Raw genomic sequence first — 17,974 nt, 5'->3', positions numbered from 1 at the left:
GGCTGTATTAACCTGGAATTAGGTCTAATGCTTAAGTTTCTAGTGATCAGCAAGCCAGAAGCCAAAAACGCTTTATCTCAGCGAGACAAGTCAAAAATGGACTGTTTGTGAATTTGCAGCACTACATTCAACTTTCAGCCTTCTTAGTTGTTGGACAGCTCCGAAATGCTGAGCAGCACTAGATCTGGCTGTATTAAACTGGAATTAGGTCTAATGCTTAAGTTTCAAGTAATCAGCAAGCCAGAAGCCAAAAACGCTTTATCTCAGCGATAGAAGTCAAAAATGGACTATTTGTGAATTTGCAGCACTACATTCAATTTTCAGCCTTCTTAGTTGTTGGACAGCTCCGAAATGCTGAGCAGCACTAGATCTGGCTGTATTAAACTGGAATTAGGTGTAATGCTTAAGTTTCTAGTGATCAGCAAGCCAGAAGCCAAAAACGCTTTATCTCAGCGAGACAAGTCAAAAATGGACTATTTGTGAATTTGCAGCACTACATTCAATTTTCAGCCTTCTTAGTTGTTGGACAGCTCCGAAATGCTGAGCAGCACTAGATCTGGCTGTATTAAACTGGAATTAGGTGTAATGCTTAAGTTTCTAGTGATCAGCAAGCCAGAAGCCAAAAACGCTTTATCTCAGCGAGACAAGTCAAAAATGGACTATTTGTGAATTTGCAGCACTACATTCAATTTTCAGCCTTCTTAGTTGTTGGACAGCTCCGAAATGCTGAGCAGCACTAGATATGGCTGTATTAAACTGGAATTAGGTCTAATGCTTAAGTTTCAAGTGATCAGCAAGCCAGAAGCCAAAAACGCTTTATCTCAGCGAGAGAAGTCAAAAATGGACTATTTGTGAATTTGCAGCACTACATTCAATTTTCAGCCTTCTTAGTTGTTGGACAGCTCCGAAATGCTGAGCAGCACTAGATCTGGCTGTATTAAACTGGAATTAGGTCTAATGCTTAAGTTTCAAGTGATAAGCAAGCCAGAAGCCAAAAACGCTTTATCTCAGCGAGACAAGTCAAAAATGGACTATTTGTGAATTTGCAGCACTACATTCAGTTTTCAGCCTTCTTAGTTGTTGGACAGCTCCGAAATGCTGAGCAGCACTAGATCTGGCTGTATTAAACTGGAATTAGGTCTAATGCTTAAGTTTCAAGTGATAAGCAAGCCAGAAGCCAAAAACGCTTTATCTCAGCGAGAGAAGTCAAAAATGGACTATTTGTGAATTTGCAGCACTACATTCAATTTTCAGCCTTCTTATTTGTTGGACAGCTCCGAAATGCTGAGCAGCACTAGATCTGGCTGTATTAACCTGGAATTAGGTCTAATGCTTAAGTTTCTAGTGATCAGCAAGCCAGAAGCCAAAAACGCTTTATCTCAGCGAGACAAGTCAAAAATGGACTATTTGTGAATTTGCAGCACTACATTCAATTTTCAGCCTTCTTAGTTGTTGGACAGCTCCGAAATGCTGAGCAGCACTAGATCTGGCTGTATTAAACTGGAATTAGGTCTAATGCTTAAGTTTCAAGTGATAAGCAAGCCAGAAGCCAAAAACGCTTTATCTCAGCGAGAGAAGTCAAAAATGGACTATTTGTGAATTTGCAGCACTACATTCAATTTTCAGCCTTCTTATTTGTTGGACAGCTCCGAAATGCTGAGCAGCACTAGATCTGGCTGTATTAACCTGGAATTAGGTCTAATGCTTAAGTTTCTAGTGATCAGCAAGCCAGAAGCCAAAAACGCTTTATCTCAGCGAGAGAAGTCAAAAATGGACTATTTGTGAATTTGAAGCACTACATTCAATTTTCAGCCTTCTTAGTTGTTGGACAGCTCCGAAATGCTGAGCAGCACTAGATCTGGCTGTATTAAACTGGAATTAGGTCTAATGCTTAAGTTTCAAGTAATCAGCAAGCCAGAAGCCAAAAACGCTTTATCTCAGCGATAGAAGTCAAAAATGGACTATTTGTGAATTTGCAGCACTACATTCAATTTTCAGCCTTCTTAGTTGTTGGACAGCTCCGAAATGCTGAGCAGCACTAGATCTGGCTGTATTAAACTGGAATTAGGTGTAATGCTTAAGTTTCTAGTGATCAGCAAGCCAGAAGCCAAAAACGCTTTATCTCAGCGAGAAGAGACAAAAATGGACTATTTGTGAATTTGCAGCACTACATTCAATTTTCAGCCTTCTTAGTTGTTGGACAGCTCCGAAATGCTGAGCAGCACTAGATCTGGCTGTATTAAACTAGAATTAGGTCTAATGCTTAAGTTTCAAGTGATAAGCAAGCCAGAAGCCAAAAACGCTTTATCTCAGCGAGACAAGTCAAAAATGGACTATTTGTGAATTTGCAGCACTACATTCAATTTTCAGCCTTCTTAGTTGTTGGACAGCTCCGAAATGCTGAGCAGCACTAGATCTGGCTGTATTAACCTGGAATTAGGTCTAATGCTTAAGTTTCTAGTGATCAGCAAGCCAGAAGCCAAAAACGCTTTATCTCAGCGAGACAAGTCAAAAATGGACTATTTGTGAATTTGCAGCACTACATTCAATTTTCAGCCTTCTTAGTTGTTGGACAGCTCCGAAATGCTGAGCAGCACTAGATCTGGCTGTATTAAACTGGAATTAGGTCTAATGCTTAAGTTTCAAGTGATAAGCAAGCCAGAAGCCAAAAACGCTTTATCTCAGCGAGAGAAGTCAAAAATGGACTATTTGTGAATTTGCAGCACTACATTCAATTTTCAGCCTTCTTATTTGTTGGACAGCTCCGAAATGCTGAGCAGCACTAGATCTGGCTGTATTAACCTGGAATTAGGTCTAATGCTTAAGTTTCTAGTGATCAGCAAGCCAGAAGCCAAAAACGCTTTATCTCAGCGAGAGAAGTCAAAAATGGACTATTTGTGAATTTGAAGCACTACATTCAATTTTCAGCCTTCTTAGTTGTTGGACAGCTCCGAAATGCTGAGCATCACTAGATCTGGCTGTATTAAACTGGAATTAGGTCTAATGCTTAAGTTTCAAGTAATCAGCAAGCCAGAAGCCAAAAACGCTTTATCTCAGCGATAGAAGTCAAAAATGGACTATTTGTGAATTTGCAGCACTACATTCAATTTTCAGCCTTCTTAGTTGTTGGACAGCTCCGAAATGCTGAGCAGCACTAGATCTGGCTGTATTAAACTGGAATTAGGTGTAATGCTTAAGTTTCTAGTGATCAGCAAGCCAGAAGCCAAAAACGCTTTATCTCAGCGAGAAGAGACAAAAATGGACTATTTGTGAATTTGCAGCACTACATTCAATTTTCAGCCTTCTTAGTTGTTGGACAGCTCCGAAATGCTGAGCAGCACTAGATCTGGCTGTATTAAACTAGAATTAGGTCTAATGCTTAAGTTTCAAGTGATAAGCAAGCCAGAAGCCAAAAACGCTTTATCTCAGCGAGACAAGTCAAAAATGGACTATTTGTGAATTTGCAGCACTACATTCAATTTTCAGCCTTCTTAGTTGTTGGACAGCTCCGAAATGCTGAGCAGCACTAGATCTGGCTGTATTAAACTGGAATTAGGTCTAATGCTTAAGTTTCAAGTGATAAGCAAGCCAGAAGCCAAAAACGCTTTATCTCAGCGAGAGAAGTCAAAAATGGACTATTTGTGAATTTGCAGCACTACATTCAATTTTCAGCCTTCTTAGTTGTTGGACAGCTCCGAAATGCTGAGCAGCACTAGATCTGGCTGTATTAAACTGGAATTAGGTCTAATGCTTAAGTTTCAAGTGATAAGCAAGCCAGAAGCCAAAAACGCTTTATCTCAGCGAGAGAAGTCAAAAATGGACTATTTGTGAATTTGCAGCACTACATTCAATTTTCAGCCTTCTTATTTGTTGGACAGCTCCGAAATGCTGAGCAGCACTAGATCTGGCTGTATTAACCTGGAATTAGGTCTAATGCTTAAGTTTCTAGTGATCAGCAAGCCAGGAGCCAAAAACGCTTTATCTCAGCGAGACAAGTCAAAAATGGACTATTTGTGAATTTGCAGCACTACATTCAATTTTCAGCCTTCTTAGATGTTGGACAGCTCCGAAATGCTGAGCAGCAGTAGATCTGGCTGTATTAAACTGGAAGATTTCTAATGCTTAAGTTTCAAGTGATAAGCAAGCCAGAAGCCAAAAACGCTTTATCTCAGCGAGAGAAGTCAAAAATGGACTATTTGTGAATTTGCAGCACTACATTCAATTTTCAGCCTTCTTATTTGTTGGACAGCTCCGAAATGCTGAGCAGCACTAGATCTGGCTGTATTAACCTGGAATTAGGTCTAATGCTTAAGTTTCTAGTGATCAGCAAGCCAGAAGCCAAAAACGCTTTATCTCAGCGAGAGAAGTCAAAAATGGACTATTTGTGAATTTGAAGCACTACATTCAATTTTCAGCCTTCTTAGTTGTTGGACAGCTCCGAAATGCTGAGCAGCACTAGATCTGGCTGTATTAAACTGGAATTAGGTCTAATGCTTAAGTTTCAAGTAATCAGCAAGCCAGAAGCCAAAAACGCTTTATCTCAGCGATAGAAGTCAAAAATGGACTATTTGTGAATTTGCAGCACTACATTCAATTTTCAGCCTTCTTAGTTGTTGGACAGCTCCGAAATGCTGAGCAGCACTAGATCTGGCTGTATTAAACTGGAATTAGGTGTAATGCTTAAGTTTCTAGTGATCAGCAAGCCAGAAGCCAAAAACGCTTTATCTCAGCGAGAAGAGACAAAAATGGACTATTTGTGAATTTGCAGCACTACATTCAATTTTCAGCCTTCTTAGTTGTTGGACAGCTCCGAAATGCTGAGCAGCACTAGATCTGGCTGTATTAAACTAGAATTAGGTCTAATGCTTAAGTTTCAAGTGATAAGCAAGCCAGAAGCCAAAAACGCTTTATCTCAGCGAGACAAGTCAAAAATGGACTATTTGTGAATTTGCAGCACTACATTCAATTTTCAGCCTTCTTAGTTGTTGGACAGCTCCGAAATGCTGAGCAGCACTAGATCTGGCTGTATTAACCTGGAATTAGGTCTAATGCTTAAGTTTCAAGTGATCAGCAAGCCAGAAGCCAAAAACGCTTTATCTCAGCGAGACAAGTCAAAAATGGACTATTTGTGAATTTGCAGCACTACATTCAATTTTCAGCCTTCTTAGTTGTTGGACAGCTCCGAAATGCTGAGCAGCACTAGATCTGGCTGTATTAAACTGGAATTAGGTCTAATGCTTAAGTTTCAAGTGATAAGCAAGCCAGAAGCCAAAAACGCTTTATCTCAGCGAGAGAAGTCAAAAATGGACTATTTGTGAATTTGCAGCACTACATTCAATTTTCAGCCTTCTTATTTGTTGGACAGCTCCGAAATGCTGAGCAGCACTAGATCTGGCTGTATTAACCTGGAATTAGGTCTAATGCTTAAGTTTCTAGTGATCAGCAAGCCAGAAGCCAAAAACGCTTTATCTCAGCGAGAGAAGTCAAAAATGGACTATTTGTGAATTTGAAGCACTACATTCAATTTTCAGCCTTCTTAGTTGTTGGACAGCTCCGAAATGCTGAGCAGCACTAGATCTGGCTGTATTAAACTGGAATTAGGTCTAATGCTTAAGTTTCAAGTAATCAGCAAGCCAGAAGCCAAAAACGCTTTATCTCAGCGATAGAAGTCAAAAATGGACTATTTGTGAATTTGCAGCACTACATTCAATTTTCAGCCTTCTTAGTTGTTGGACAGCTCCGAAATGCTGAGCAGCACTAGATCTGGCTGTATTAACCTGGAATTAGGTCTAATGCTTAAGTTTCTAGTGATCAGCAAGCCAGAAGCCAAAAACGCTTTATCTCAGCGAGACAAGTCAAAAATGGACTATTTGTGAATTTGCAGCACTACATTCAATTTTCAGCCTTCTTAGTTGTTGGACAGCTCCGAAATGCTGAGCAGCACTAGATCTGGCTGTATTAAACTGGAATTAGGTCTAATGCTTAAGTTTCAAGTGATAAGCAAGCCAGAAGCCAAAAACGCTTTATCTCAGCGAGAGAAGTCAAAAATGGACTATTTGTGAATTTGCAGCACTACATTCAATTTTCAGCCTTCTTATTTGTTGGACAGCTCCGAAATGCTGAGCAGCACTAGATCTGGCTGTATTAACCTGGAATTAGGTCTAATGCTTAAGTTTCTAGTGATCAGCAAGCCAGAAGCCAAAAACGCTTTATCTCAGCGAGAGAAGTCAAAAATGGACTATTTGTGAATTTGAAGCACTACATTCAATTTTCAGCCTTCTTAGTTGTTGGACAGCTCCGAAATGCTGAGCAGCACTAGATCTGGCTGTATTAAACTGGAATTAGGTCTAATGCTTAAGTTTCAAGTAATCAGCAAGCCAGAAGCCAAAAACGCTTTATCTCAGCGATAGAAGTCAAAAATGGACTATTTGTGAATTTGCAGCACTACATTCAATTTTCAGCCTTCTTAGTTGTTGGACAGCTCCGAAATGCTGAGCAGCACTAGATCTGGCTGTATTAAACTGGAATTAGGTGTAATGCTTAAGTTTCTAGTGATCAGCAAGCCAGAAGCCAAAAACGCTTTATCTCAGCGAGAAGAGACAAAAATGGACTATTTGTGAATTTGCAGCACTACATTCAATTTTCAGCCTTCTTAGTTGTTGGACAGCTCCGAAATGCTGAGCAGCACTAGATCTGGCTGTATTAAACTAGAATTAGGTCTAATGCTTAAGTTTCAAGTGATAAGCAAGCCAGAAGCCAAAAACGCTTTATCTCAGCGAGACAAGTCAAAAATGGACTATTTGTGAATTTGCAGCACTACATTCAATTTTCAGCCTTCTTAGTTGTTGGACAGCTCCGAAATGCTGAGCAGCACTAGATCTGGCTGTATTAAACTGGAATTAGGTCTAATGCTTAAGTTTCAAGTGATAAGCAAGCCAGAAGCCAAAAACGCTTTATCTCAGCGAGAGAAGTCAAAAATGGACTATTTGTGAATTTGCAGCACTACATTCAATTTTCAGCCTTCTTAGTTGTTGGACAGCTCCGAAATGCTGAGCAGCACTAGATCTGGCTGTATTAAACTGGAATTAGGTCTAATGCTTAAGTTTCAAGTGATAAGCAAGCCAGAAGCCAAAAACGCTTTATCTCAGCGAGAGAAGTCAAAAATGGACTATTTGTGAATTTGCAGCACTACATTCAATTTTCAGCCTTCTTATTTGTTGGACAGCTCCGAAATGCTGAGCAGCACTAGATCTGGCTGTATTAACCTGGAATTAGGTCTAATGCTTAAGTTTCTAGTGATCAGCAAGCCAGAAGCCAAAAACGCTTTATCTCAGCGAGACAAGTCAAAAATGGACTATTTGTGAATTTGCAGCACTACATTCAATTTTCAGCCTTCTTAGATGTTGGACAGCTCCGAAATGCTGAGCAGCAGTAGATCTGGCTGTATTAAACTGGAAGATTTCTAATGCTTAAGTTTCAAGTGATGAGCAAGCCAGATGCCAACAACGCTTTATCTCAGCGAAAGAAGTCAAAAATGGACTATTTGTGAATTTGCAGCACTACATTCAATTTTCAGCCTTCTTAGATGTTGGACAGCTCCGAAATGCTGAGCAGCAGTAGATCTGGCTGTATTAAACTGGAATTAGGTCTAATGCTTAAGTTTCAAGTAATCAGCAAGCCAGAAGCCAAAAACGCTTTATCTCAGCGAAAGAAGTCAAAAATGAACTATTTGTGAATTTGCAGCACTACATTCAATTTTCAGCCTTCTTAGATGTTGGACAGCTGCGAAATGCTGAGCAGCAGTAGAAATTTAATTTAATTTTTAATTAAATTTAATTTTAATTAAATCACTTTAATTTAATTTCCCGAAAATGAATTAAAGGTGTTATTTAAAAAAAATACGTTTTGTCTATATTTTATATCTATATTTTTTGTCTACATTGCATCTAAAAATTCTTACTGCAATATTCATCATGCAGCTTCAAGCTTTATTGTTGAAGCTTTATTCCAAAAGCTTCAACAAGCTCCCTTTAACATTTAATTTTAAAATTTTACCCTCTTCAATAAACTTTGGACAAAAAAAAATTCAACTGTAACAAATGACAAAATAGTGACTCACGTGCCACAGTGAGATAATTAACGTTACAACTTTGCAGACCCTGTAGAAGCACAAAAAATAACGTTTTTTCCAACCACTGAGTCCTCAAATTCTAGACTATATTTATGTTTTAAACAGATTTAAAATTTACCGAAGTTGCATTTCATAAGATCTCCATATTTGCCTCCTGCATGTGTTTGCTTACTCCGTGCGGGGAATAAAAATCCAAACTTGATCCTTCATCTGGTGGCCACTTGTACTGACTTGAGGTTGTTCTTTGATGTTTGATTTGATCAACTTTCTATGCTCAAATATTTTCTAATTAATATATGTAATAATTATTTATTGTAAATGTTAAAAAATTGGCTGAATATTTTCTTAACAATAAATAACCATGTATTAACATTATGTAAGAATAGTAGTAATTTAATGAAAAGTGATAATCAATCATGTGTTGATTTACTCCCCCCAAAAATACCTCTGTATCATTTTAAAAATTATTAAATCTCATCACAACCCTAAATTAACAACCACAGTTTAAAAATAAATTAAAAGGAAATAAATTAATTAAAAGGAAAATTTATTGAATGGCAGAATAATCTGCCATTCAGATTCATGGTCCACATAATTGTGTTAGTTTGTGTTTGTCAGGTGACAAACACAAACTAACACAATTATGTGTTGAAATATTCAAATAAATATTCAACACATACTGCGTGTCATATTATTATATTCATTTTAACACACAATGTGTAAAATTAACACAAAATATGCTTTTAATTTAATAACACATTTTTTGTGTTCTTTTTTAACACATCTTTTTTTAGAGTGTACATCTTACTTTCAGGGTTATTATATGTTGGACAGCTCCAAAATGCAGAGAAGCCGAGAATCTGCCAGTTTGAAACCTTATTTAGGTTTTAATCTTTTGTTTCAAGAGAGCAAAAGGGAAGAAGCCAAAAAAGCTTTATGTCAGCGAAATAAGTGAAAAATGGACTATCTGTGATTTCGCAGCTCTACGTATTAATTTCAGTTTTATAAGATGTTGGACAGCTCCGAAATGTTGAGAAGCAGTAGATCTGCCTGTTTCAAACCTTAATTGGGTCTTAATCTTATGTTTCAAGAGAGGAAAAGGGAAGAAGCTAAAAAAGCTTTATCTTAGCGAAAGAAGTGAAAAATGGACTATGTGTGAGTTCGGAGCTCTACATCCAATTTTCAGCCATATTAGTTGTGGGACATCTCAGAACTGCTGAGAAGCACTAGATCTGGCTGTTTAAAACTTTATCAGTTCTATATCTTATGTTTCAAAGAGATCAAAAAGCCAAAAAAGCTTTAACTCAGCGAAAGACTGAGGACTCTAAAGTTTCAAGTGTTTAGGGGGTAGGAGTTTATAAGTTCTCACTTCTTCCTACCCCATTTTGAGCATGTTAACTGAAACAAAAAACCTGTATTTTCTCTTCTTTTTTATGCACTTCTTGTTACTGTGCACTATTTTATTTTTATATTTCTATCATGTTCGAATAAAATTTCATTTCATTTCATTTCATTTCAAAGATCTGAAAAGTGGACTATCCGTGAAGTTGCAGCTCTAAATCTTATTTTCAGAGTGTTTCTCAACCTTTTTTGGGCCATCGCCCCTCTAGCCCTTATCCAGGTCCCTCACCGACCCCCCAGAAAAGAAATTGCAGGCTACTTTGCACTGACCATTATTTTATCATTAATATTACTATCCCTATTGTAGATGTTTTGATTTTTATGCTTGTTTGTGTATTTATCATCAAAAATAATTTCCCAGAGAACAAAAGTTCATGAGAATAGAAATTATTTTCACAGGTGTTTACAAAAAATGCAATGAACATTCAAGTTAAAATCGGTAGGTCTAACAGCAACAGGGCTTAAAGTAAAAAAAAAAAAAAATCCTGAGCCTGAAACTTATAGCTATGATAGAAATTAACTGTAGCGTTGCTATTGCCACAGTTTAATAAACAGTGTCTTTGAATAGTGCAAACAATTGCTTCTAACAATACAATTAACAAGCTAAACACTCAAACTTAAATAAGACTTCAGTACATTTCAACTCAAAACAAAATGTAAAATGTCTGTGCCCTAAAGGTTTGTCTTACAGCCAAAAATCCCTCAACATTAAATAAGAGTCCTTTCAGTCAATGTTTTTGCAAGTAATTTAGAACATGCAACATTACCAACGAAATCAGTGTTTCTCAACTTTTTTTCGGGCCAGCGCCCCCTGGCGCTACAAAGAATTTGTAGACTACTTTGCACTGACTATTATTTTATTAATAATATTACTATCACTATTGTAGATGTTTTGATTTTTATGCTTGTTATTTTTATCATCAAAAATAATTTCCCAGTGAACAAAAAAGTCATGGGAATAGAAATTATTTTCACAGGTGTCTATGAAAAATTTTATGAACAATCAACTTAAAATTTTTAGGCCAACAGCAGCCAATCAGAGTGCAAAAAATATTCTTGTTCTTTCTCATTTTCTAGTTGTTAAATATTCCACAAAATGACCATATAAATGATGTACAACATGCCAGTTTAAACTTTGATCTATTTGCAAACTGACTGAGCTCTGTAACATTAATCATAGCTCTTCTTCTATTCAGTGTTTCTGTCGGTTTCTGGTGGTGCAGCTCTGTGCTGCCTTCAGGAGAATGGGACATCAGAGTATCATCCATAAAATTTCACCCAAATGGCATTTACTGTGCAAACCAGAGCTTTCAGTGGAAAAACAAAAGTTCCTTTTAATGCCATACAAATATGAGACAGAAACATGGATTATATCTTTATATAGATCTGTCTATTGATTTATAGATTAATAGTTTTACTGGACAGAAATTACAAAGAACAAATCTGGTTCTTAATCAAATTCTATTGAGTCAAATTGAAAGTATCATGGAGTCATCAGCCTCATGACATTAACACTGACATGAAAAGTAATATTGAAGAAATAAATATATCAAATCTTATTAAAAACATAAATAAGTTATAAGTTATTTACTGTTATGGTCTGTAAGATATAGTTATTCTCAGTATCAGATATGGTGTCAACAAACCCATGGCACTTCAACAATATTATTTTACCTTTTATCTGGACATAGTGTCTGTTTATTCTTGCCTCTGTATTAATTATTGCTCGAAAGGTATTGCCATACCAGTTTATTCCTCTGTATTTACTTTAGTTTTTTCTTAGTTTATTCTTGCATTTTGTTGTTCATTCATTTCCATTTTCATCTGATTAGTACTATCCTCGCTTGGTTTATTGCTATGTCCACTTTAGTTTCTTTCCTGTTGCTAGATTTATTTTATCATTTATTGACAATTTTAGTAAATCTTGCTTTTAGTCCTGTGAGATTCTCTTCAAGATTATGGAATTATTGCCGTCATAATTTATTTGTGACTCGGTGAATAATATCATGTCATGGTTATTTTTACTTTTCTCTTATTTTGCTTGTTTTTACCTTTTTTCTATGGACCTTATAGTGTCTGGAATAAAGATATGATTGATTGGTTGATATGATTGATTATCAACAATTGGTGAATAGAGCAAAATACTTAGCACGCTATAGGTAAATATTATTTAGTTTGGTTAAGAATAATTATTGCACTGTCAATAAATGACACCTAATAGATGTTCTTAGTTGCCAGAGGAACACAGTAACACCTTCATGAGCTCAGAGGTTCAAACTAATGAAAAATGAGGATGGATGCTCCCTGCTAAAGTATTCCTGCCATCTTCCATGTTCTTTCAGGAAACAGTTGAGACAGAGTTGTTTTTGGTTTCAGAATGACTCAAGGTATTTAAAATTTGCCAAAGTTTGAACAGGTTGGCCATCAAGTGAAACTGAAATCACTTTCAGTTCTTGTTTATCTCATTTAATGAGCTCTACTTCCTTAAGAAAATGAAAAGGTATGTTCTTTTGTGAGGGAATTTATCTTTTACGGTGCCAGTAATGCCAGAATTAATTGTAAATAATAGACTTTGTGGTATTCTGATTTAGTAATGTAATTATATTGGTTGTGTTACCACCCCCAGGCCACTAGAGGGAGTAGCAGGCCCGAAAAGATGCGACTAAGGAGCAGATTTAGAAGTACAACGAAAGCTACAGAATTTGCTAAAAACTGTGAGCTGCCGTGAAGTAAATAAAAGAGAGAAGTTCAAATACATTCTGAGAGTGAAACTCCTTCCTAAAGGTGAAAATATATCACAGATTTCAAAAGAAAATAAAAACGGAAGTATAGGAACTAGCGCCCCCTTCACTTCCGGATTGCAATGGCCCCATTTCCAAATAAGGTAAGAGACTGATAGTGGTCCGTCCCCGCCCCTTTCTGTTTGCTGCAGCGAGGTCCTTCTCAGCATAGACATAATATGAGCATAGACCCCTCTTGGACCGCTCCGGCGCAGGAAATACGGCGTCCATCTTGGAGCGGTATACCCTCCTACTTTGCTCAATCAAAACAGCAGAAGATGCCTCAGCACTGAGGGATATTGTTGTTCGGATCTATGGATTATTGTTGTGAGGGCTGCACAGACAACATTTCACAAGTAAGATGGACATATTATTGTGTATATATTGTGATTAGAATATTACTTTACTGTATGGCGAGATACCAGCTAATATTAGCTACAGTGCTTGGTGTAATACGGGTTCAGCCCCGCTATGAGATTCCGTAAATCTAAAAAAATTAATTATTCTCCAACACTGACTTAGATTATCTGACACAAGAGCCTACATTAGAAATGAAACAATATAACACATATAATAAAACTTATATTATGTGTTATAACATTCACCGGCAAAGTTTACACAGGTGGTAAAGACTATTATTTATATTCTTTCACTCTGTCAAAAGTAAGATACATCCTAAATCTTCCGTTTTTGTTTTGAAAATTTCCTAAAGACACGATGTGAGGAAGAAGAGGGAGATATCTTTAAAGAGAGACAGATTCACTGCAGCACGGATGAATCTCACATCGGATTTTGGACTCGTCGGCTGAAAAACATATCAATAATGGCACAAATAAATAATGATTAACACTGAAATATATATATATATATATATATATATATATATATATATATATATATATATATATATATATATATATATATATATATATATATAAACGTGTGTGTGTGTGTGTGTGTGTGTGTGTGTGTTGTTAATTCTCAGTGTTCAGCCACGCCCTTAACTCCTCCCAACTCTAGCCCAACTCCCAACTCTAGCAGACTGACTACTGACCAGCTCTCCGTCTCACGGGTCCGAAAAGACTCTAATTCCTGGGTATTACCGCTAATAAGAATTTAGAGGACTTTTTGTTTAAGCTGGGCGCGAGAAGGATTCGTCTAAGCTCTGACTACCTTCATCCAGACGTTATGCCCCGCTTCAGTTCATGATTCAGACATCGGAGTAGCCCCGCCGGTGTCCGAAATCATAAACGACATCTGTTAACGGTAGCTCCTTCCCAGTAATTAACGTGCACTTGTTTCCGGCTTAGATCATTTTAGCGACTAGGAATAAGTCCCAGGGACATTATTTATCTGAACTAAGGAACTTACGAAGCCACCCTAATTCACTAGGACCACTAACACTGGTTTTACAATAATCAGAGGAATTAAATCTAGACGACTCAATTAACTTAACTGTCCACCACATCAAATTAGACTTTAGTAATTTTATTAGCAAGCTTTAGCAAGGGAAAAGACATACATCATTTCAATAAAAATTTAAGAAAATAAAAACTTTAAAGAATCATCAGAAATTACTCCTACTTCTAACCCTACACTGTGTCATGAACTAAATAGAGGCTTTTGGGGGGAGGCAGTATTACTCAAACCCAGATGCAGAGACGATCTTGGCAGCAGAAAACTTTAACGTCCATGGATGGAGTCCTGTCTTTGTCTTGGCAGAATCCTTTCAGAATAAATCCAAAGTTGAACTGGTGAGAATCCTCAACGAACTCAGTTCTTTATCCAAATACGATCTTTGTCTATTCCCCATGTCCACTGCAGCATTGTTGTAATCCTTTGGGTTGAGCGTGGGGCCGCAGTCGAGTCAGAGTCCCGGGTTGTGGGTAAACGGATCTTGTTCCTTCCTGGTGCAGCAAACAGTCTCATCGTCCCGGGGTATCATCACGCAGCCCTCCCTTGATTCTGCATCTCCTTGTGTGCTCGACTCGAACGCTGCGGAACAAAGAACCCCGATCCTCCTGTCTGGTGTCTTTTTATTCTTATCAGCAGCCACACACTTTCTTTCCTCACGTGCGTTTTTCCTTGATGTCAACTGCCTTTTGGTTGGCCTCAACCTTCAGATGAACTCCCTTGTTTTTTAGAACTGAACTTTCTGAAGTTCTCTGTTTGCCCTCTGCACCTGTTTCCTTCATGCATCTCAAAAATCTCACTTCCTGTTTCTGCTTGGACAGATGATCTCATATTCATCACCATCTTGGAGACATGATGTCTGTTCTAATGACCTAATGTCTTGGTCACCTCTGCTCTCCTTTCGTTTCCTCTTTTCCCCTGACCTTTCACCTACCATCTACCTCCAACACAACATCAGTGACCTTTAGTTACAGTTACACATTTTACACCATTTCAAGTTCAATGTCAAAATCACATTTATGACCTTTTAGTTTCTCTGATTTAGCATTCATTTATAATTTTATAATAACCATTACTTATTAGTTACTCTTATTATAATCATGATGTGAGTTATTACAGACATTTCTGAAAAGAAACCAGGAATAATCTATTATTCTAATTATTTGACACCATGTTACAGTTACTTCTTTCACCTTTAAGTACTTCCATAAGTATAAGAGTAAGGGTTAAATATTATTATAATCAAACCAACATCAACCACTGGTTAAACCAATATTAATTATTGGTTTAATTATAAGTTATCATTATTAATTCAAGTATTTTACTCTGGGTTTTATCCAATTCCTCAAAATGTTTAGATTTTATCCTTTAAACCTTTAATGCTCAAAATGAGCAGTCTGAACTATTTTTAATCATTGCAGGCTGGAAACTTCCTCTTTTTTCAGGAAACCTGCTTTTCCTGTTCCATGACTCTCTTTCTGCCTGATTATGATTTTTTTATGATTAAATAGAAAAAATAGAATTAAAGCAAAGTTTGCCGGACACTATAACAACACACACAACCAGATTAATTTTATTACCGTCTGACTCTACTGTTGGGTCTTGATGTCACCTGTGTAATCAGCTTTAAAGATAACTTTATTTATTGTTATTATTAAACTAAAATCTCCAGCATGGGGAAGTGGGCTGAGCTCGACTTTTTCTCGACAGTGTGTGTGTATATATATATATATATATATATATATATATATATCATTCAGTATTAATCATTATTTATCTGTGCCATTATTAATCTTTATTAGTTATATAAATATAGTTTATTTAATAGTTATATAAATATGTATTGATATTACTAAATTATTTATTAAATAAATTATGAACGGGTGTGTGCTTTGTAATATGCTCTTCATACATCGATATCAGAATATTCCATTCCTATTCTATTGTTATAGCCACTAAGCTTATTTAAATATGATGAACTATGTATTAAAAACATACTTAAAAAATACAATTGTTTATAAATGTTGCATTTATAGATGTTTGAATATGGTTTCCATTAACAAAACAAGTGTGTTATAATCGATTAAATGCGCTGATACGTCATTGTGCCTGCTAAACACATAATGCTGAGTGGAGTGGTGTACCGCTCCAAGATGGCCACCCTAAATCTCGTCAGGGTCAATAGGCGAGAGCGGTCCATGAGGCGTCTATGCTTATATTATGTCTATGCTTCTCAGTCTAAGGGTTGAATAAAATGTAAAGACAATACCACAGAAGAAGAAAAGGAGGGGCTTCCGATCTTAAAGTAACACGGTTAAAACAATGAGAGTTGTTTCAGTTAGATAAGGAACAATACAAATAACCAAACAAAAAAGACGTTTTGTGTTATACAAAAGAGAAATACAACCAGATTACACTAACAAGTTTCATCACCAGAGAGAGCGACTATGTCATTTTGAAGTCCATCTGATATGAAGTACAACAAACCAAGAGTAGAACAGAAACATCAGGCTACTGGTCACTAACGATGAAACAACACAAATTCAAAACATGTTAACGTAGTCCGTAGAAATGCTCTAGCTAGTTTGCCATTTGTTGCCAAGTGACTGATGATGACGTTGGTGACAAGCTTTACCCATAATCCATCTGGAGACAATAAGGACGATTTATTTGTAGTTTTGTGTGTCATAAAGTTAAATATAAGAATGAAAATAAAGCCAGCCAACATTTTATTAAATATTTTACACCCACTATGTCACTAAAATCAGTCAGTCTGGTAAGGTTTTTAGCAACCATGAGTCTAAAACGGGGAACGCTACTATATAAGCTACTGGAGCATTATGAGCAAAGTTGGTTGGTTGAAGTGACAGAATGGAGGATGGTTCATAAGATACCAGCTGAAAGCAGCACAGAGAAAGAAATGGTGAGGAAGTTAAACACAGATACATTTTTGTTTATAAAATAAATTATTCTGTTTTTTTTATTATTATTTGAAATTAATATAACAATTGTTAAGGAAGAGTATCTAAATTAGTTAATTTTGGAAAAAGGCTGGCTCTCTTTTCCTCTTGGATCCCAGGTCCTCTCGGCGGGCCGCGTGTAGCCACAAGGAAAACAACAATGTGTGTTGACGTCAGAATTACAGAGTTTAACCCAATAGAAGACAACGCATAAAATTACAACAGAAACTGCAGAACAACAGATACATACATTCATTTACCTGACATAAATGGAAAGAAGAAGAAAGAAAGAAAAAAAAGCAAAGACGTCTTTGGAGAATTGCAAGAGCAAATCTAATTTGTTACTTCTGTGTAGAAAGTTTTATAGTGAAGGCTTATTCTTATCTTTAATTTATTCAAATAAGGCGTATCTTTGCTCATCCAATCCAGGAGCTACCTCTGACCCTCTCTCAAGACAGAAACCCCTGCCGTGTTTACGGCTTTTCACAGATGAATGTGAAAAACTAGAACTTCTACTGTATTGTTTTCCCACACACACAAAAGGCAATTCAAACAATCCTAGCAAATCATCTGCTGTAAACTACATGTAACATAAAGGTCAAAAAGCCAGAATAGATTACTGATTTTAAAACCACAATTAGGGTATTTGAATCAAGACATGTTAAGTTTTAAAACTAGCTTATTTTAAATTTATTTTCTTAACACAATTAACATGATTTATTAAATGCTTAACTATTGAGTACATAGTGACTGTAATTTCCTTGACCTTAATTTCTTCATCAGCCTTGACTGGGATGAAGTGACAGAGTGGATCCAGGCTTGGAGGTGGAGATAAAAGTTCTTTATTTGATTAAATTTATATGAATGAAGCAAAAAAGTTAGAGAGGAAACTTTGTCCAACTGTAATGATTTACTTCTTGGGGTGATGCATAGAGCAGGGTCTGGTGGTGGGATTCCCATCTGATTGTTTTTGGATCTTCAAGCAGTTGAGTTGGATGTTAGCAAACTAGCTTCTCCACCTCACTTCACAACCTGCTGCCTTTTGTCTTCAGGTTTTCTCTTGCACAAAAAAAGGTGGACTTCTGGGAAGCATCCAATTTATGGACTGGAATTTAATAGACCGAGCTTGGAGTCTGACAGAGAAGGGAGGTCCCACTGGACAACACGGGGTGGTGTTAATTTTTCCCACACGGGATGAAGGACCCTCAGCAGAGTGTGATCCGGAGGAATCAGGCGGAGCATGTTCGGAGTCCTGGAACGTGGGAATCTCGTGCTGAACCGAGGATTTG

Source organism: Poecilia mexicana, unplaced genomic scaffold, assembly GCF_051168715.1.
Source record: "Poecilia mexicana isolate PSO_F unplaced genomic scaffold, ASM5116871v1 scaffold_6, whole genome shotgun sequence".
In the NCBI taxonomy this organism is placed as follows: domain Eukaryota; kingdom Metazoa; phylum Chordata; class Actinopteri; order Cyprinodontiformes; family Poeciliidae; genus Poecilia; species Poecilia mexicana.
The sequence above is the reverse complement of the archived record's forward strand: the minus strand, read 5'-3'. Positions refer to the sequence as shown.